Source organism: Marmota monax, unplaced genomic scaffold, assembly GCF_021218885.2.
Source record: "Marmota monax isolate L192 unplaced genomic scaffold, Marmota_monax_Labrador192_F-V1.1 WCK01_AAM20220418_F8-fsc00028, whole genome shotgun sequence".
Classification (NCBI taxonomy): domain Eukaryota; kingdom Metazoa; phylum Chordata; class Mammalia; order Rodentia; family Sciuridae; genus Marmota; species Marmota monax.
The window spans coordinates 13837985-13860894 of NW_026694779.1; the positions used below are offsets into that span (position 1 = coordinate 13837985).

The 22910-nt window shown below is 38.1% G+C and overlaps 1 protein-coding gene across 3 annotated transcripts in view; it reads right to left on the minus strand.

Annotated features, from left to right (window-relative positions):
* Positions 1 to 22910, minus strand: part of Ppp4r2 (protein phosphatase 4 regulatory subunit 2) — a 46450-nt gene that overhangs the window by 18597 nt on the left and 4943 nt on the right. The gene's annotated exons all lie outside the window — the stretch shown is intronic.

The following is a 22910-nucleotide window of genomic DNA, read 5'->3' on the forward strand; positions in this document are numbered from 1 at the left end:
GTCCCTATTTCCCCAAGCAGACAGCACCACCATCAGCAGATCCATTTCTTACACTGATTACACAGAAGTAACGGCAATGCTGCTAACCTATGACACTTCTGTCCCATCCAGCACCCCAACAAACACTAGGACAGCAGTTTCCAAAATGTGGTCCAAGAAATCAACACTACAGCTGTTAAGAAAAAGAGTTGCTTTCCCACTATGTATTTTTCCCCAGTTCTTTTTACTGTTCCAACTGGTTACCCATGACAGCAGAATGCACTGTAAATCACTGTACACGAACGGAGCACAGCTTCTCATTTCTCTGGCTGTACACGATGTACAGTTACACCGTGATGTACAAGTCATACATACACGTAGGATAATGATGTCCCTCTCATTCCACCATCTTTCCTAGTCCCATTTCCCCTCCCCTCCCCTTTGCCCAACCCAAAGTTCCCCCATTCTTCCCATCTGCCCCCACCATTATGCATCAGCATCCACATATCAGAGAGAACACTGGCCTTTGTTTTTTAGGGATTGGCTTATTTCACTTAGCATAATATTCTTAACCCCATCCACCTGGCTGAAAATGTCATACTTTTATTCTTTTAATGCTGAGTAATATTCCATTGTGTATATATACTACAGTTTCTCTACCCATTCATCTATTGATGGACAATCTAGGTTTAGCTATTGTAAATTGGGCTGCTATAAACACTGATGTGGCTGTGACCTTTGGGTATAGACGGAGGAGTAGGTTGACATCTGTGCTGATGGTGCCAAGAAAGGGTGGGGGTAAAGGTGATGGCAATTTAGCATCAACCAAGACAGGGAACAAGACTGAACTAGTGGTAGTACTCATTGTACTCTTTACCACAAATTCATTGTGTTAATTATTATTATTATTATTATTATTATTATTATTATTATTATTATTATTATGTGTGTGTGGTGCTGGGGATTGAACCCAGGGCCTTGTGCATGCAAGGCAAGCACTCTATCAACTGAGCCGTATCCCCAGTCCTCATAGTGTTAATTAAGGGGGGAAAAAGGGGTTTCATTTAAAAACGTAACAAAGAAAAACTAATTTCATTGAATACACATCTTTTCTATGCATCAAAATCATAAATGCACACACAGTGCATATGTGCACACTACCTACCAAAGTTGCATGGAGGTCTTGGGAAACAACCCTGTACAAGAGGACCATCTAAGCTACCTGCTCTTTTTCACAGAAGGCCATTTCTACATGGAAGAACTACCACAAAGCCAGTGCTTCTTCAAATCAGGATGTGTCTATGGATTTCTCAAAAAGCACCGACTGAAGTGAGCTTGCCATTTCAAGAGAAACTGACAAGATTCATTGTGAACAATAAAACTTAAATTTCTAAGCCAGAAACTCAAAGTCTGGGAAATTAAAAGTCTGGGAAATTTTTATTCTTCACCATGAGCTTGGAAAGTTCCTGATATATTCCCCAAATCTTCTAAAAGCAATAAGTGTTGACGTAAAAGTAGCACCAAAAGCATGAGAACAATGGACCAGTTTCTGTTTGGGTGGATGAAAACATTGTGGAAATGGCTGGTATGGATGGCAAAACAACACTGTGGTTACATCAATAAAATTTATGGTATGTATGTTTACAATAAAAGTCTTGAAACAGGCAAAAAATTGATTAGGCATTTCTCTAAAGTAGTTATGTATGAAGCATATGAAAAGATATTCAGCACTGTTATCTATTAGGATGCAATGCAAATCATAAACACTGTACAATGAGATACCAATTACAACCCCCAGAGGGGCTATAACAAGAGATGAACACATGTTTTCGTGATAAAGTGAAGAAACTGGAATGTCATACATTGTTGTTGGGGATGTGGCACTGCTTTGGAACATACCTGGGCAGTTCCAGGTATGGGTGAGCTGACATGTGATCTAACAAGCTCACTCTAGTAAGTGAACAAATTATATGGTATGTAAATGTTACCACAATTATAAAAGAGCCTGGTGAAGAAGATCATTAGAAGCTACCTGTATGAAAACTTTGTTCCTCCTTTCTCTAATTTGTTTTCAAATGGGGAATGAAGTTTAAAAAGGGAAGGGAAATTTGAGGTTAAACAAGGAGAAATGGCCAAGTATAGTGGTGCAGGCCTATAACCCCAGCTACTCAGAAGCTCAGGCAGGAGCATACCAAGTTCAAGGGCAGCTTGAGCAACTTAGCAAGACTGCTTCAAAATAAAATTTAAAAGATGGGTCTGGGGAAGATGTAGCTTACCAAAATAGTGCTTGCCTAACACATGTGAGGCCTTGGGTTCCATCCCCACCACTACCACCAAAAACAAACATACATACATACATTCATATATATCTCCAAATGCTTTCTAAAATTTATCTAAAAATTGTATAAGATTTCCCATATTAATTTAACTAATACCAAAAAATGTAAAACTGAAATAAGCCTTATACTTCACATTTCAAGTTAAAATTTTTTCTCTTTCTTTGAAGGTTTTTCTTTTTTTTTGGGGGGGGGGGGGCAGGTGGAGAACAGGGATTGGACTCAAGGGTACTTAAACACCTAGCCCATTTTATTGAGACTGGGCCTCACTAAATTGCAAGATCCTTGCCTCAGTCTTCCAAGGTACTGGTATTACAAGTGTGTGCGAACAAGGCCCAGCTTTTCTTTACAGTTTAACACATGAAATCCCAAGTTGTCAAATTATGTGAATATTTCAATGAAATCAACACCAGTGTACATAAAAACAGGCTGGAGACCATAATCTAGACTTTACACATTTTATTTATATTATTATATCATAATTATTATACTAACAAATTACATACAATATTTGTTTTTATAAGTGCTTCACACCTGGGACCAAGGGACAAAATAGGTTAATAACTACCCACTAATTTATAATTATAAAATTTATAATCACAAAATTTATAATTTTATGAATTCAGATTACCTTATACACAAGGATTCCTTTCCTCCCCTATTCATTTGGTTTAATAATCATGGTATCCAAGAAAACACACATTAATAGGATAGCCAGATAAGAAGGAAAATTATGAGGGGCTTCAAAGACTATGATACTAAGTCATGAGACAGGAATTAAGTCCCATAAACTGACAAATTATGTACACATTGTATTTAAACTTTCACAAGTATTAAAGTTAGATCGAAAGACACAATTAATGTGATACTATGCTATATGCCAATTTTTAAAAGAGCCTCTAGAACTCGAGGACCCATTTTTTTTTGTTGTTGGAGTACAACTATTTGATGAAAACAAAAACAGAAAATGCTTCCCTAAAAAGTATATAGAATTTAGGAAAACAGGTCACGAGGCAATCAACTAAAAATTTGCTAATAAAAATGATTTTCTTAATAATGTACTCAGTAGAGGAAAAGAGAAAACAAATCTTAGTTTTCAATATGAAAACGAAATTATTCTAAACAGATACTTATGAGATTTTCAACTTCTAATCAATTTCTCTATATAAAATATTTTTCCTAAATAAAACACATATTCACAACTTAAATCTACTTTGCTGAAATACCTCAAGAATTTACTGAAACTCATTAACTTTTCAAGAAATCCCTCCCTTTGCCTCCTTTTTTTCTTTTTCCCTCAATTTTCTCCTTTTTTGTTTTTTCTCTTCTAGGAAAGCAAAACTCCTAACTAATAAATATATCTTCCTGCTGAACACCATACCGAGCTCTTCTTTTCTTCTCCACAGGAACTCATAAGTCTATATTAAAATGTTTCCCTAACAATTAAAAGATTAAGATATTTTTCAAAGGCTCCAGGACAGACGGATCTATCTTTTCTTCCCCCAGCTGATTCTACACTGTGGTGGCCAGTGGCCACAACATTAATTTACTGACTCTAGACTATTTCAATCTATTAAGATTATTTTCTGGGCTGGGAATGTAGTGCAGTGGCATAGCACCTACCTAACCTGAAGAAGCACCTGGGTTCAAGCCCCACCACCACCTCAAAATTAAACAGCCAAGACAAGTAAGTAAATCTCTGCAATCAGCCCAACTGCATTCCACACAGAACTGAAGGGAGGCTAAAGTGAGAGCAAGCAGGAGACCAGGAAAAGTCCTACTACCAGTTAATATTCCAAAGTATAGTGAATACTGCACCATCTGTAAACAAGGAAAGGGAATAGGAGATTGAGTGAAAAAAGAGAAATCTGCAGGAGCTGATCACTCATGAAAGGTGACAAGACTTATAAAATAATCTCTAAAAGGAAGAGATTTGAATTAGGAGACATACAACATCAGAGAATTCAGACTAAAATTATGGCTGAGGCGAGCAAATTTCAAAAATTTAATCTGATCACTGGTTTAAATAAGATTGGCAAAAAAGCAAAAATAAAAGAGAATTGCCTGCACAAAATTCTGACATTGTTTTAAAATAATAATTTGAAAACACAAATGAGCTCAAAAAAACATTTACAAGGAGAGACCCAAACAAGAGAAGTTTCCTCCTACACTATCATATTGTATCACATAATATTTTATTCCCTGAACTTAAAGGGGACTAGGTTCTACCCCCATGATATCAAAATCCTTCAATGTAAGGCCAGGCACAATGGCACACACCTGTTATGAGGATCACAAGATCAAAGCCAGCCTCGGGAACTCAGTGAGACCCTGTCTCTAAATAAAATACAAAACAGGTCTGGGGATGTGGCTCAGTGGTCAAGTGCCCCCCAAGTTCAATCCCTGTACTACTCCCCACCCCCCCAAAATCCTCCAATGCTCATGGCTCTTATATATTTGCATGTAACCTACAAACATCTCCTGTATGGTTTCAATCACCTCTAGATTACTTATACTAACTGATACAATGCAAAGGATATGTAAATCACTGTTATACTGCACTCTTTAGAAAATAATGACAAGATAGTATCTGATGCTTATGGTTCTGTATTTAACAATATACCTTGAATTTATTCACCATTACCTAAGCTAGTTCCTTCTTTTTCTGGCTGAATAGTATTCCATGGCAGAGCAATGAAGTGAGAGGGTTTTAACAGTATGTTCTAAATCAGAAAGTAGAGAAGAATAGATTGTTCTTTGGAAAAGATAGTGATTAAACTGTAGGTGGTTAACAGAAAAAAAAAATAATAATGACAAGAGAAAATATCCAAAGGCTTCACACCTGTGGATTCAACAAATCAAAAGAATTCAGGGGAAAACTGCAGCACGCACATGCACACATCTGGATTCACCTGTTATCACACAAGAACCTACCCAAGGCTTCCATTTATCTACATACCAGGTTCTCCATTTGTTCCCCTGCTCAAGAGCTGTCACTTAAGCTGTCCTCCACCTTCTCCTGTAAACATCTACATCAACTTTCTACAGATCACTCCCATCGTATAATATTGCTATTTTTCCCACCTTAAAATTTCTTTACTCCTTCTTCCCTCCTAGTTTTCATAAAAATAAAATTTCCTCTGTAATAAAATGTCTGTAAAGAGCTCCCCCTCCCAGTACCTCTCAAATCCACTCCAACCAAGCTTTCAGCCCCATTGCTAACCCTAATCTGCTCGATCCAGGTCACCAACGACCTCTATATTGCTCTACAATTGATGGTCAGTTCTTGTACAGCAAGTGGCTCTAGTTAATTATATACAGTTGAAGGATTGCTGCTCATTACTCTCCTGGGTTTTCTTTAATCTCCTGAATCTTTTCTGCTTGCTTTTCTGTTTTCCCCAAATGTTTAATGCTGCAGCATTTAAAAGCTCTATCTATCTATATTTGGTGATCTCAGTGAGTATGGAGGTTTTTAATACTATCCATATCCCCAGACTCATATCTTCAACTACTCACTCCATGTCTCCACTTGGCCAACTAATACTCAACGTGTCCAAAACAACTCCTGACTGTTCCCACAAATTGCTCCTCTCACAGGTATGCCCCTCTCAGGTGTGATGAAATGCCACTCTTCTGGTTGCTTAGGCAAACTCCTGAGTCACTACTCCTTTCTTTCTCTCACATACCTCACCCTGTCAGGAAATCCTATCAGGTGTGCCTTCAAAATATATGAAGAATGTGACTAATTCTTACTACCTCCTGCTACCACTTAATGCAAACATCTCTCATCCCTTAATCTGAATTCAAATAACACCTGCATAGCACTGGGTGCAGTTTAGTGGTAGAGCAAATGCTTAGCATGCACAAGGCCCTGGGTCTAATACCCAATATGAAAAAAAGAAAATCAGAAGAAAAAATAAAATGACCCATGTCTGGCTTACTTTACCTAAAACATTTTCAGTACCATCACAGAACAATTATTTCAAAACTTCATTTTGGTAAGGTTGTTGCTCAAAAATTCGCAATAGCTCTGGATTTCACTCAGAGCAAAGGTCAAAGTCCTTACAATGGTCCACAGTGTTCTCTACACAATCTGTCACCCTTTATCGCCTCCTCTGTCGGTCTACTCCAGCCACAGTGGCCCTCTTCTTAGGCTGTGAAAAGGCTGAGCACACTCTTACTTGTGCTGGAAGATTCCTCTATCTTAGTATGTTATTTTTATATACACATGGCCAATTCCCGTATTTCCTGAATCTTGTTCATTCAAATGGAACCTTCTCAATAAGGCTTGCCCTAACCACCTTGTTTAAAACTGCAACTACCTCTATGCTCGACTCTCATTCTCCTTACCTGTTTTCTTGTTTTTACACCGTCTGAACAACCTACTAATAGGTAATGTATTTATTATATTTTCTATTGCCTGCACATTTATTCACCAATATATGTATAACAAGTTCCACGAAAAAAGTCTGGCAAAAAATAAGTGCCCAATAATTACTTAGTGCTCAATTAATTATGGGTAAATGATTACACAAAAGCCTACTTTGTGTGAATAATGTTCACAACCCACATATAACAAGGGGGGAAAATCACATAGAAAAAAATGACACTTTCCAAGCAGAGTTGGAAAGTATTATAAGTAAAACTATTTTAATTAATAACCCGGGGTATACACTTGTTCTTTAGTTGCAATGCATAATATAATAGCAAACACTTATCACAAATGTGTGGCAATTTTCTAAGCACTTTAAACATATTAATTCAATTCTCACCCATCTATGAGTTAGCTGGTAGCATTAACCCCATCTTGGAAACTCTGTCTTAAATAACCGGCCCATAACTGCACAACTTGTGAGTGGCAGAACCAGGAATTCAATCAACATCAAGGCATTTTGGAATCAGAATCTGCCTTCTTACTACATGACATCTTTTTTTTTTCTTTCTTTCTTTTTTTTTTTGGTAGTCCTGGGGTTTGAACTCAGGGCTTTGTACATTTCCTTGGCAGAAATCTACTTCTCAATTTATTGCTCCCAAAACAGTTTACAACTTCCTTACAGCAACTATTATATTCTGCTCCAGACCAGAATCACAAGCACTCAACCAACTGAGCTATATCCCCAGCCCAATATATAACATCTTAAAAGCATAAGCCAAACAAAGGTCAATGCAAAATATGCATCTGCAAGCTGTCAATGATGTGAAAACATATGAAGAAGTCTAGATGCCTTCATGGAGCTCACAATCTAAACAAAAATAACACCACAGCAAAATGTGTATAACAGAAGTAATTACTAACTTCTATGATGCATTAAGTCACACCTAACTCAGAATAAAGGAAAGTCTTCTAAAACAGATGGTCTTTAGCATATACCTTAAAAGATGAGCACAAAAGCCAGGTGCGGTGATGCAAACTTGTGATCTCAGCAGCTCGAGAAGCTGAGGCAGGAGGATCACAGGTTCAAAGCCAACCATAGCAACTCAGCAAGACCCTATCTCAAAATAAAAAATTTTAAAAGGGGTTAGGGATATGACTCAGTGGTTGAGCGCCCTGGGTTCAATACCCAGGAGAGAGAGAGAGAGAAAAGATGATGATAAATACAAAGGTCTTTGGTTCCAGAAAGAGGAAAACAATATATACGAAGTCATTATGATGAGGAACAGAATTGTGTTTAGGTGAGCAGAAAAACATAGGGAGCAAGGGGGAGAAGAGCAACTTTAGTAGAGACATACCACATAACTCTACCCCTTAAATTTCACAAGGATCTTGAACTATATAACCTATGTAAAGGAAGCGGGTGCAGAAAAAGTTTAATCATGGGAATAACATAATATTTACATTGTTGCAAGGCCACTGTTAACAGCATAGATTCAGACTAGAAAGGGCAAGTAAAACTGCAAGGCTGGAATCCATTTACAAAACTTTCACAAAACCCCAGGGCACCAGAGCAGTGAACAGATAATATCTACAGGACCACATCCATTGCTGTCTGAATTTGCACACCCATTACCACTCACAATGCCCTACTGCAAGTTCTCATTTCTTCTAACTTTAAATAACCTAACAGCCTCCTAAGTGATTTCCCCAACTCCCCTCAATTATACTTCCTCAAGGGCAAAGCTCTGGTTTCTCTCTTCAGAAATCCTTCAATAACTCCCAAGGTCTTCCTAAATCCAGAATTCTATCTATTAGTAACGTACATTCTGATCTCCCCTAAATCTACCTCTACAGCCCTGCACTTTTTCCTGACTACTCCTTTGCTCCATGTTTCCTCTGCCCAGACTGGGCTAAAATGCCTCCCAGGATCATGAAGCTACCAACCTTCCTTGGCAGAAATCTACTTCTCACTTTATTGCTCCCAAAACAGTTTACAACTTCCTTACAGCAACTATTATATTCTGCTCCAGACCAGAATCACTGTTTTGTTTTTTGTTTTTCCCCCTTATAAGATCAAACTCCATGAGGCTAAATATTATGCAGGCAAAGTGAACTTTGGGGGGAGGGTACTGCCTCTGTAACAAAAACACTGATCCATACTAATGAGCTGGTTTCCTGCTCCATTATTCCCACTTTCCTAGAAAGAACCTACAACACAGGAATGGGCCTAAGGAGACTGCTATTGCTCTGTCCATCTCACCTGCCCCCTGGAAAAACTGGAATGACCCCAGGATAAGCCAATCAGGCACTCAACATCAGAAATGTGAAATATGGAGAGAAGCTGGGACTGAAAAGTAATGAAGCACACTGGGCCTTGGCAGCAACCTGAAGAACAAGTCTGACCACTACAGCTAGGCCTCCTCCCTCTCCTGTCCTGGCCAGGTGGGAAAGCTCAAGCCTGGAAAGCACTGCTTTGATAGCTCTCCAATGAATACCACTTCTTTTCTCATACTCTTCTGGGCTTAAGTGAAACAAGATCAGTTGTGTTGCTTGGAAGCAAAAAAGTTTAAAATTAATGAGAAATCTTCAAAAAGCTAAATAGTCTTTGGGGATTAAATCTTGACTGCTTCAGCTTAACCAGAAATCTAAGAAGCAGGGGGAAATATCTTTCAGATTTCCAAATTACAATTTTTAACAGTTTATTTGTTGTATTTTAATAATTAAAATGCTGTGAGACTTAGCAATTTAAGTGAGAATGGATGTTCCCAAAGAACCATTTAAGCACTAGCCAAGCAGAACAGGGAAAGGTCCACCAGGGTACTTAGAGAATTTGACTTTTAAAAGTTTGGTTCAGTTAGTATATCTGCCAAAATGTAAAAAGTACTCTATGTTGTTACACACACAATAAAATAAACTTTAATACCATTTTCTTTATTAAAATGTTTCCCTTAATTGCACTTTGAGGAATTTTAGCTTTATCCAACATAAGTATCCTAGATCTTCAAAATACACAAATGCTCCTGCATCAGAACCCAAACTCAACTTTCCTACATGAGAAATTAGATCCAAATTTATAAATGTATAGATTTATGAATTTAAGTTTCTACTATGAAGGCTATTCATTTCAGCTAATCTTGTCTAAAAGCTTTTTTGCTCCTAATGAAAGCTTTCTACCTTTTATTCATTTAAAAGAATAAAATGCAATTGCTTAAAGTCCATGAAATTACAAAATGAGGAAAAATTAAGTTACTAATAGTGAAACTTTAAAACTCAATATTAAAACTATTCAGACTTAAGACTAAAAAAAGCAACGGGATCTAAACCATACTTTTAAGAGGCTATTGGCATTTCTTTTACAAATATATCATATCTGAAAAATCCAAATTCTTTAAACACAAAGATCTCAAGTATTCTCTAGTTTTTTCCTGAAAGGTTTCAGAAAGCAACTTACCAAATGCCTACTTCCATTTTTTCTTTCACTCATTGAACATAAATATAGGAACTGTCATATCTTCCTTTATGAAATACTGTATTATTCAAATTACTTTACATTAAGTACCTTATTTAAAATATCCTACTGTATTTTTTTTTCAATACTCTGTGCTTCATCATACCAAAGTTCAGCATAGGGGCTTGGGAATCAGGGATGTAGAAAAACTGCTTTCTGTACATTTGAATCCATAATTTAAAGTTTCTGTACTATTCCATTCCAAGTTTTTTAAAAGAAAAATCTAACAGTCATAAAATAGGGATATAATTTTATCCATAAATCCTCAAGTCTTTTCAGAGAACACACAAATCAAATTTTTTTGAGTATCATGTCAGTGCCCCCAAAATTTTGGATTTAAGAGCATTTCAGATTTTGGATTTTCAAATTAAAGATGCTCAACTGGTGAAGTCTATGCAAATATCCCAAATTTCCAAACTCCAAAAAACTAAAATCTGGGCCATTATACCACTGTGGATAGGGGAAAAAAGTCAAATTATACCAACTAAATACAAAAGCAATATGTTAAAATGTTTCATAAATTTTTTCCTTACTTGAAACATGCCATCATTTAAAACAGACCTACTTGCAAGTCTATAAGATCAAATAAATCTTTTCGAAGTTACTAACTGTTCATTAAATTTAAATATGTGCTTCCCCTAAACCTTCAAAGATCTGTTCATATACTGTCTTCATTATATCTAAGTCAGCATCCATTATGTAACTTTGCACTATGTTTAAAAAATGTACTCACCTATATTTCCTCGACACTATTGATGTTTGAAAGATTTGAATTACACATTAAAATATGGACAAAAATGCACACTTGGTTAGGAATATTTACTGAGGCTTTAAAATGTCTAAGTAGAAAAAAGAACCTAACCTTTTTTTTTAATCAAGTTTGAAATTCTGTCAAAATCTTAAGACTATATGGCATTTGCTGGTAAATGGATGGAACAGGAGATTATGCTAAGTGAAGTGAGTCAATCCCGAAAATCCAAATGCCAAATGTTCTGGCATATGGGTACTGACACATAATGGGAGGGGCGGTAGAAGTTCATATGATTAACAAAGGGGAAGGAAAGGGAGGAGAGATGGGAATAGGAAGGACAGTAGAATGAATAAGACAGAACTTTCCCACATGCATAAATGAATACTCGACCAGGGAAATTTCTCATCATGTATACCCATAAGAATGGGATCCTAATTAGAATAAGCCATACTCCAGGTAAATCTGTCAAAATACACTCTACTGTCATGTGTATCTAAAAGGAGCAAATTTAAAAAATCTTAAGGATATCTGGAATTTTATACACATAATTAACACAGCAGAATTACAAAGGCAAAATGTAAAGCCATCTCAATTTTATCCCCATCTTCATCTAACCAAGTTCTGTGTGTTCCACCTCACATCTGACACTAAAGTTTTCATTTACCTACTCAAACTAGGAACACAGAAACACATAACAAAAATAGCAATTATTTGTGGGCGTCCTAGTTTAACTGAAAAAAATTACTATTACAGAGCTAAATTTATAAAAGTTTTCCCTGGGCCTCCTTTTTAAAACAAAGTGAACATATGTGGTACAGTCTAGTGCTGACAAAAGTAGTGAGCAAAGTATTAAATGAAATATAAATCTTCAGTGTTAAAATAACACTACGGGGGTGAGGGGGGCAGTGAATGGGAGACAGTGGGGAACTAAACTGACCAAACTATAGTCATATTGTGTCATATACAAATAGGTGTAATGCATCCCACCTGTTACAATGCATGAATAAAAGTAGAATTTTAAAGAATATTAGCAAGGACTGAGTTGGCATGCTCACCATTATATCCCCAGCACCTACACAGTACCTAGAATACAGTATTTGCTCAATAAATATTTGTTAACTTAAGTGATACCTTAATCAGACATGAAAGAATTTAAGTAAATAAGGTAAAATCAGAAGTTACACAAATACTACATGATGAATAGCACACAGAAAGGAACTTCCCCTATTCAGAAAACTGACACCAGTGTTTTTTCCATAAAAATTAACCTGTCAAAGAGTAGGTGTTTAATGATTTCATCAGCACCTAACTTGTCACATAGTAATAAAGCCTAGCCCCTCTCCTACCCACTCTTTCACAGCTGTGACTACACTTATGTTTACTTTACAAAACTCAAGGATTTTCAAAAGCCTATCTTTATAAAGCAATCTATATCTGAGTCTAATCAGTATAACAGAGAGATACTGCTGGGTGCAGTGACTCAAGAAGCTGACACAGGAGAATCATGAGTTCAAAGCCAGCCTCAGCAACAGGAAAGCGCTAAGTAACTCAGTGAGACCCTGTCTCTAAATAAATTATAAAATAGGGCTGGGGATGTGGCTCAGTGGTTGAGTGCCTCTGAGTTCAATCCCTGGTACCAAAAAAAAAAGATATACTAACTGCACAAATCTTTTGCAAGTGTTACAAACTAAAGGTCTATTATCTGGCCACATTCATATTTTGAAGCCCTAAGCCCCAATGTGATAGTAGTTGTATCTGGAGGTGGGGCCTTCAGGAGGTAATCAGGGTCAGATAAGATCATGAGCAGGGGGCCTTCCTAGAAAGATCACAAGAATCAAGAGAGCTCACACACTTGTGTGTGTGTGTGTGTGTGTACACAGACCAGACCAAAAGACAGGTTTTCCACAACTGGATCATGTCCGATATCCTTATCTTGCCTCAAAGCCTACAGAACTGTGAGAGGAAAAAAAAAATCTCTTGTTTCAGGCACCCAGTCTGACATTTTCTTAGAGCAGCTCAAAGTAAGATAGCAAATCTGCTCTTTTGAAGGAATAGCAACACATGATACAGGAAGATATAATGATGAATCAATCATATTATGACCTCTAAGAAACCTGGCTTGGCAGGAAAAAAAAAATGTGCTTATAAGAGAAGATCCATAATATAAAACAGAAAAAGGCAAAGCAAGAGAAATTAGAATGGGAAGGTTACTATCTTCTTTGAAAATCTGGAAAGGATCAGGGATCATATTAATGCTAAAATGAAAGGACAGACACAATCTGGATATGCGGAAATTAAAAGGGAAGAAAGTCGATTACTCAGAATATTCACACACACACACAACAACAGCACTCAACATTCAGGTACCAACATTCTTGATTATTTTCTAAAGTTAGAAATTCAGAGTTATTTCCAGGTCCAGGCATGGTGGTGCACACATCTTTAATCTCATGAACTCTGGAGGCTGCGGCAGAAGGATTTCAACCTGGAAACCAAACTCAGCAACTTGGCAAAAATCTTAAAATAAAACAGCCAGAGATGTAGCTCAGTAATGGGGTGCTTGCCCCACATGCAAGACCCAGGGTTCAGTCCCCAGTACATCAAGGGGAAAAAGAGGCCACGCCAAGAGTTTAAGCTGCTCCCACCTAGGACTATGTTAAGTGCACGAGAAGATTTTACACAATGACCCTATCAACTATTAACATGTTTCTCAGACATAGTCCCCCCATCAAGTGATACATGATTGTATGCATGGAGCCATTGATACAGTCTTAAAAAAAGACAACGTGAAGTCATCCTAGGAGGAAAAATATCTGAGGCAAGAACAAGGTGCTACCAGAATTCAACACTAGTGCTAAATTAAAGGACACACACAATCTGGATATGTGGAAATTGAAACGGAAGAAAGTCGGTCACTCAGAACTTTGAAGCCCTAAGCCCCAATGTGATAGTAGTTATATCTGGAGGTGGGGCCTTTGGGAGGTAATCAGTGAATTCCAAGCAACAGGGAAGTTACGAACGACAAGGCATGAGATTAGAAAGACAAAACGAGCCCAAATCAAAAAAGAATTTTAAAAACTAAGTGGGTAATTGCACTGAAGTATATAAAGAAGTATATTAACCAGAAATGCTGAACAAAGAGACACCAAAGGACACGAGGAAGAGTAATGCACCCTGTCAGCCCAGATCAGTCCTTGGCTAGGTTTGTGCTCCACCCACTGTACCATCTGTACGACATGTAACAGAGTGCTGTGACACGGGCATTAAAATATGCTGGTGTGGGTGGGATAGACCTCTCCACTAAATTCTACCATGATCTTGTTATTTATACAATACACGTATACTCAACAGAGTTCTCACACGTGAACCAAAGTTTTCTTTACCTTTCAAAATTCTACTTAAGGGCTGGGGTGGTGGCTCAGTGGCAGAGCGCTTGCTCGCCCAGCACGTGTGAGGCACTGGGTTCGATCCTTAGCATCATATAAAAATAAATACATAAAATCAAGGTATTGTGTCCATCCATCTACAACTAAAAACAATTTATAAAAGAAACTAAAACATATCTATTTTGAGAAATAAAAATTACTTGTAAAAGGCTTGTCATCTATAATCCTAAGTGTTCTCTTTCTTAATTTTCAGTGAGGATAAAAGTGCCATCTGTTTTGTCTTTTAACTAATTACGTGAGGTACCTGTTAGCAAGCTTCACAGGACCATTCTCATATACGTGCAGGTGGCAGTCTTTCCTTCCCCGATCCCTCATGTCATTGATAGCTTTGTTTTCAGTAGTCACATATCTCTAACCTAAAACTTGCCATGGACTGTGCTCACTGGTAGCCGGGCACCCATGTGCACCTTACAGACCAAGTTACAAGTCACATAACTGCTGATACACCCATGATGGTTACAGACAGCAGTGCTGACTTCCCCCTACTCAGAAAAGAGAGGCACGAGCTGCCCTAGTCCTGGACACTTATGCTGTCCTTAAAAAAGGAAAGAAAGGCTAGAGACTAAAATCTGGAAAAGCAAGGGAAAGAGTTTGGTTATTTTTGTCACCTTTCAGATTTAAGTGCATTTTATTAATGAACCTTATCACACTACTATTTTTATTTCACAGGTCACAGTGAAGAACAGAACAACAAGACACCTTTTAAAGTTTTGTTGTTTTTTTTTACTATAAAGCAGGCTCTCTCAACCTTGGCACTACAGACATTTGGGGCTTGATAATCCATTGATGTTGGGGCTGTCCTAAGAAATGGAAGATGTCAAGCAGCACTGTTATGGTGTGGATTTGAGGCCCAATGCAAGAGTGCTGGGAGGTGAGAGGACTGGACTGTCACTGCTGTGACCTCCACGGGCCATCCTCATCTGAATGGACTAACTGGCTGCTGACTGTAGGCACATGGGGCGTGGCTGGAGGAGGCAGGTCCGTGGGGGTGTGTCCAGGAAGGGTTCACTGTCCCTGTGGCCCCTTCCCCCTGTCTCTGCTTCCTGGCCACAAGAGCAGAGCTGCTTTCCTCTGCCACACTCTCTGCCATGATGGTTCACCCCATCTGAGGTCCAGAGCAATGGACTTGCAGGCCACGGACCAAACCTCTGAAATCATGAGCCAAAATAAAATTGTCCTCCTCTCAAGTTGCTCTGGTCAGGTATCTTGGTCACACCAACAAAAACCTAACTAACACCAGCATCCTTGGCCTATACCAGGATGCCAGGACCATGTCACCGAAACTGTTGCCACATCCTGTCACAGATGGTTGAGAACCACTGCTATAAATAAAGTTAAATGAAAACTGAAATAAAAATCCCACATTTCAAAAATTTTGTGTATCTCCAATTAATTTAACTTCCAATTTACTGTCAGGTTTTTACTGGTTTAAGTAGACACAAGTATGTGTTTACTCAAATTACTTTTTAGACAGACGAGAACAATCTTGTGTCAATTTTTTTTTAATTTTTTTAATATTTATTTTTTAGTTATCGGCGGACACAACATCTCTGTTTTGTATGTGGTGCTGAGGATCGAACCCAGGCCGCACGCATGCCAGGCGAGCGCGCTACCGCTTGAGCCACATCCCCAGCCCTTGTGTCAATTTTTTTGAGTAGCATCTTTATTCCTTCTCTGTGAGTGCAGGACTTTAGAACCTTTTATGATCTCAGAGTGATTCCACTCATCAGTCAACCTAAAAGCAGAATGCAGATTTCTCCCTATATCTTGACTAGCTTACGCTGGCCTATTTGTTTATAAATATTAATATTATATATCATGTTATATTTACATATTAAGGCTGTACTTTGAGAAACAAATTTACAAGGACATTTCAAATACAGTCATAAAAATAAACAAAATTAAATACCTTGTTCATACTTTGTATCTGAAGGTTATTCTACTGGTCAAGGAAACTACTTGTCTTGGAATGTGATTTTAAAAAGGGGGGGGTTTTGCCAAAAATATTTCAATCCACTTACCATTACAAAGAACATCCTTTTTAAAAACCCTGATGTTTATGACCATCTTAAACTCAAATTACTCCTAAATTTACTTAGAAATAACTTTACCAGGCTCTTTTGTTCTTATTTTCAGACTATTTTATTATTATTTCTATCAGTAAAAATCTAAAAAATATTTGTCGTTGGAAGGAATCAATTAAAGAGATCTATTGTAAAACTCATGACTATAGTTAATAATTGTGTAAGGTCTTCTTGAAAATTGGTTAAAGCAGACTGAGTGCTTTCAGCCCCCCCCAGACCCCCACATGTACAACGTATGGGAGGCAATATATATGTGTAACAGCTTGATTTAGCCCCCCCACAACATACACATATTTCAAACGCCTTGTTACATGATACTTACATACAACATATATAGACAGATACACATACATACATACATAGTTACACAATACCTGTATTTTATTTATTTATGTGGTGCTGAAGATGGATCCCAGTGCCCCGCAGGCACCAGGCAAGGCTCTACTGCTGAGCCATAACCCCAGCCCCCCTCCACATCCAATTTTTACCTGTCAATTAAAAACAAAGAAACTGAGCTGACAAGAAAAAGAAAATCTAAGCAGGATTTTGTGGAAGTACTACAACACTAGTCAAACTGAACCTCATGGTAAATATCACTGATGAACATTCTTTTATGATTTCCTACTAATAAATGATAAAAAATAGATATAGAATAATATCACTTTGAAATCTCCAATGAAACAAAGGACACAGGCAATTTAAAAATCCAGCAAAAAATAAATAAATCATATCTTAATAAACAAGGAAGACAAAGATTACAATGGTTGTAATAATTGGAAAGATACCAACACAAAATAAAGCGAACTAAATAAAGCCTTTCTCATACCAGACTTCCACATTTAAAAGCCTAATAACGTTCAGTGATGAGAGTACAGAGGTAACTTTCATACACTGCATAGAAGCACACACTGAGATGTTTATGGAAGGCAATCACTTTCAAATAATATACATACCCCTAAACCCATAAATCTGAATCTTGGCTCTCTTAAGCATTGTTTGAATGGTCTAAGACTGTAAAAAACCTAAAGGACCATTAAAAGGGACAGAAAGTACATTACAGAAGACCCCAAACAATGGAATACTATGCAGCCATAGAAACAAATTTTTGTGTTTTAAGATAATATCTAAATACAGCAGTAGGAAAAGGTGAACTGTTGAAGATTGGTGCTGTGTTATTTTCAAAAGGATTTAACTTATTTAAGAACAGAAAAAAAATCTGTGAAGAACAAACAAGGAGCAAGTTAACAGTACAGTTTGAATTTTCTTTTCTCCTTATGCGATTTTTCTACTAGGAAACTTTGTTGTCTGCAGTGGGGTGGAGATGGCTGGGTTACATCCCCAAACAGCATCTCACCAAGATGCCCAGGGAGGCCTTCTGAGCAGCAGGATTACAGATGTGTGCCACTGCACCCCACTTATAACAAAAAGCTCATAAAATGAGAATAGTCGAAAGCAGGATAGATGTCAGTACTCTTTTGACATGAGCTTTTTTCACATCATGGGCACAATACTAATTTCTTAATTCATATACTTTACACTTAGTAAGAAATTATTCTCAGCAAACTCCTCCTCAAACAAAACGGAGACACAGACAGCTTTTACAAGAAACACACATGACCAGGTAACAGGAACGAGGCAGATACCCACAAACCCTCTAATATGAACAACTGGGGCAAAGACAACAATGAAACCTGAACCTGAGGAAGGGACAGATAACTTGCCTTGTGACAACCCTATGAATTGGGAAAATCTCAAAACTGCCCAGCTGAGCCACAAGGAACAGAGAGTAGGAAGACGAGGGCAGGCTGAGGAAGTGACTAGAAGACCTGTCCTACACCTACAGCACACCTTCAGGTTCTAGTGGTGGCTCTTAAGGGGAGGAGACCTCGTGAGGAGACTGAAGAAGGAAGCGCACCCAGTGTGAGCTGGAGAGGACCTGAAGAGGACCTGAGATCAGGACCAGAACCTGCTCTGGGCTCCATCACTCCCCAACTGCCCCAGCTGCCCTTCCTGGACACACCTGTCCGGCAGGTGTCTCATGGGGTACCAGGAATACAGCTATAGAGGAGAGTCGCAGAGCTAAGGAGGATATTCATGTGAATCATCTGATAATGTCTGGCACAAAATTCATGTTCATGCAAAAAAAACACCAACCACCACCCAACGCACGATTCCTGTGAAAAATCCTAGTTCACTGAATACAAGACAAAAACACAATTTCAGGTTCACCATTTATTTTAAAAACCAATCAAAGGCCCCAGCTTAGGTTAGAATGTTGAAGCATCACATAAAACAAGAATAACATCATAATAAACTAACTAAAAAGTCAAACGTACTTGAAAGACCACAGCCCCTGTTGGGAACTCAGACAAATCACAGGGAGATGAAAAAAACGCCATACATGGTGGGACAACAGACCCCAAGTGAGGTGTGGTTACAGCTGAGGCAACTGTAAGACACAAAACCTGTGTTTTGAGTAAGAAAACAAGCTCACAATTAATTTATCTTAGCCACACACGAAAGTGGTCAAGCTAAGTTCAGAACTCAAGCCATACTCCTCCTTTCAAGATACGGCATTACCTCCCACCCCTGCTGGCTCACTTGAACTAAGGGAGCTGGCCAACTAAGGATCTCAACTAAACACGGAAAACCTGAGCTCATTGGAGCACTCAAGGATGATTAGAAAAATTAACTCTATAGTCAGAAAACAAAGTTGCCATACCTAGCTCCCAGTGCACCACTTGCTAGACTTTGGGTAGCATACAGGACCCATCAGGGTTTACAACACAGTGTGAGAAAAAAATGAAAACTATCACCTTGTTGTCACTGCACTAACTGAATATTTACAAGCAAACGAACATTTTCTCAACTAATACTTATTGAAAATGTATTCTGCTTTTGGGTGTCACTGTGATGACAGTACATGAAAGGACTTCAGATAAAATGGATAAGTTATACTAATTATACATTGCAGTGTTTAGAGGCAGTGAGTTGATTTGCCAGTGGCACATGTTGGGATCCCAGTGATGCAGGAGGCCAAGACAGGAGGCCAGCCTGGGCAACTTGGCAAGACCCTGTCTCAAAAGGGGATGTACCTCAGTGGTATAGTGCCAAGGGAGGGGTGGGGAGAGGGAGGGAGGGAAAGAAAGAAGGAAGGAAGGAAGGAAGGAAGGAAGGAGGGAGGGAGGGAGGGAGGGAGGGAGGGAGGGAGGGAGGGAGGGGTAAGTAAGTACAATACAACAAACCAATTATTTCATAACTTATTTCCCTCAAGATTAAGGGGGGAAAACTAACAGCAGTTATATCCCTGGGAAGTGACACAACAAGGGCTTTACCTTTATCTGCTATATTTGTTCCATTTTAAAATATCCTGAAGGAAAAAGTAAGCTGTCCTAAAGGAAAGCATTAAATAATTATACAGATGCTACAAGGATGGCAAATGGAGAAAGGAAATGCTGGCATTTTGGAAACATTTTACATATTTAAGAATACTATGTTAAACTACTTGGGAGGCTGAGGGAAAACTACAAGTTCAAGGCCAGCCTCCCGAATTTAGTAAGACCCTGTCACAAAATAAAAAATAAAATGGGCTGGGTATACAGCTCAGTGGTAGAGCAACTCTGGGTTCAATCCCCAGGATCAAAACAAACAAAATTCCCTCAAAAAAGCACCGAAAGATTAACAGCCTCATGGGCTTAAAAAGATTTTCTTTACAATAATGCAGCTAGATATTTTGGTAACTACTTTTAAAATATCTAAATACAGATACGTTAACAGTGGCTGCACAGAGGAAAAGAGCAGACTCAAAATATGCATTACTGGACTGGGGCTGTAGCTCCGGGAACAGTACTTGCCTGGCATATGTAAGGCCTTGGGAGAATCCCCAGCACTAACGAAATAAAACAGAAACAAAACCACCACACATTATCAATGACATAATCACAACTACTACTGCTATTTGCTTACTACTTGAGGAGATTACCACCATTTTATAAATGGAAAAAAAAAAAAAAGACTTAAAAGGGATTTCTGAGGAGGGCAACACTACAGTTTTCCATCTTTCAAAGTGCCATGTCAGCGGGGACAGGGCCGCACATGCCTATAACCCTAGCAACTTGGGAGGCTGAGCAAGTTCCAGGCCTCAGCAACACAGCAAAACCTGGTCAAAATCAAAAAAAGGCTGGAGGTATGACTCAGTGCACCCTGGGGTCAATCCTCAGTGCAGGGGAGGGGGACTAATGGACAACATTAAGAAACTAGCTGACAAGTTAGTCTAACGATTCCCAGCAAGTGGGTGAGGGAAAGATACTCACAGGACCTGTAACACTATCAGGATCTGCAAAAGAACAGAAGTTACACAGTACCTCAAGGGCCTAAAAGACCATAATCTGAAAATAGCCCACAGGTTCTCACTGGAGTCACAGCAGAGCAGCCAGAGAGCAGCAGCTGAGAATGAAGTGACCACTGGCACCAGCAGTGAGTGAAAGGAAGGGACCTGCAGGGACACCTCTGGGGAGGGGGGGCTGGATGCTGTCCTGCCCACACCACGCTCCAACAAGTGACCAAAGAGCTGTGGGCAGCTCCGTACAAAGGAGCAAGAGACAGTGGAAAATAAGCAAAGACCTGGTCCAAATCAAGGCAGGAGTAAAGAACAGAGTCTGGAATTTCAGAACAGGTGCCACATCTTTGAACAGTAAAACAGTCTATGTAATTAGAAAAACTCCCCAAAATCACGCCTCCTCCTGAAGATTCAGGAAAACTAATTTCACATAAAATCAAGTTAAGAACAAAATATCAAGGTCAAATTCAATATGAAGTTATTTTAAGACCAAGAATAAGGAGCAGAGTTCCACCCCAGAGAGAACAAAAGCCACGCTAGAAAGCCTTGTTCAAAATAAATCAAAATTGCATCATATCACTTCAAAGTGAACTAAGGCACCAAGAAGAATGACACAAGACAACAAAAGTCAGTTAAAGAAACTCAGAAAAAGTGAAAGAATTCAGGAAAGAAAAAAAAAAATTACTTCTAAAATAAAAACTAAATTAGGAAGTACATAAGCACAAATGAACAACACACTTATAATGCAGTCTTTCAAAGGAAATTCTTAAAATCTGAAGTAGAATTAAGTGAAAATCTTCTCTTTGAGAAACAAGAGAATGAAAAGACACCCACGAAACAGTAGAACATTTGCAAAGCATGGATAAAAAAGACTTTCTTCTGGGATAAAGAATTCTAAAAACTCAATATAAAACAACTCAATTTCAAAATGGTCAAAGATTTTTAACAATAAACATGTGAAAAGACGCTCAACTATCATCAGGCATTGGGGAAATGCAAATTAAAACCATTATGTAATATGCATTCAGCAGCACGGCCAAAGTGAAAAACACTGACCACACCAGCACGCTTGAGACTCCTGCAATCACACAAAAACAACCACCACCACCACCACCACCACCACTGCGACTATAGTATTAGAAAAGATATAAAGACGCTCAACTCCCTTAATGCTGGTGGGAATGTAAACAGCTGTAACTACTGTGGAAAAGTTTGGCACTTTATGAAGAAAGTTAAACACACACCTAGAGTATGATCCTGCCTTCCACACCTCAGTGTTTATTCAGTAGAAAAAAAGTGTTAAGTTCACATAAAGACATTTATAATAAGAAAACTGGAAATAATCCAAATGCCATTAAATGGTGAATGTATAGATGCAACAGATATGTCAATCAGACCTCAATAATGCTGTTTAAAAAAAAATAAAGACTTCAAGAAAAAAATGACAAATACTGAAGAAATGCACTGAAAATTCAATATAGGAAAAGTAATCCCTTAAGAAGAAAACCAGAGAAAATAATTCAAGAATCACTTTCCTGAAATGCTTTAAAAATTTTTTTGAACAATTTAAAAATACATATTGAAAGAGCACACCACATTCTTTGACTATACTAAACCAAAATGTCCAGCAAGGTTTGTTTTTTATTTTTTAAATATTCATTTTTTAGTTGGACAGAATATCTTTATTTTGTTTGTGTATTTTTATGTGGTGCTGAGGATCGAACCCAGGGCCTCAGACGTGTTAGATGAGCGCTCTACCTCTGAGCCACAATCCCAGCCCCTGCGACACTTTTTTTTTTTTTTTGAATCTTTAAAACAAACAATAAAATTTTAAAATATGCTAGGAAAAAACCACTGCACTTTAAATTTAAAAAATCCTTTAGGAAGCAAAGTAAAAAGAGCAGATGGTTTATAAGGTAAAAAATATTAAAATACAATCAGATTTTAACAGTAATACTAAGTTAATGGGGGGGAACAATGGAAATAACATGTTTTAAGATATTCAAGGACAGAAAATGTGAGCCGACTTGATTTCCAGCCAAAATATAACCTTCAAGAGTAAAGGCCCAAACATATATAGGAGAACTCAGGA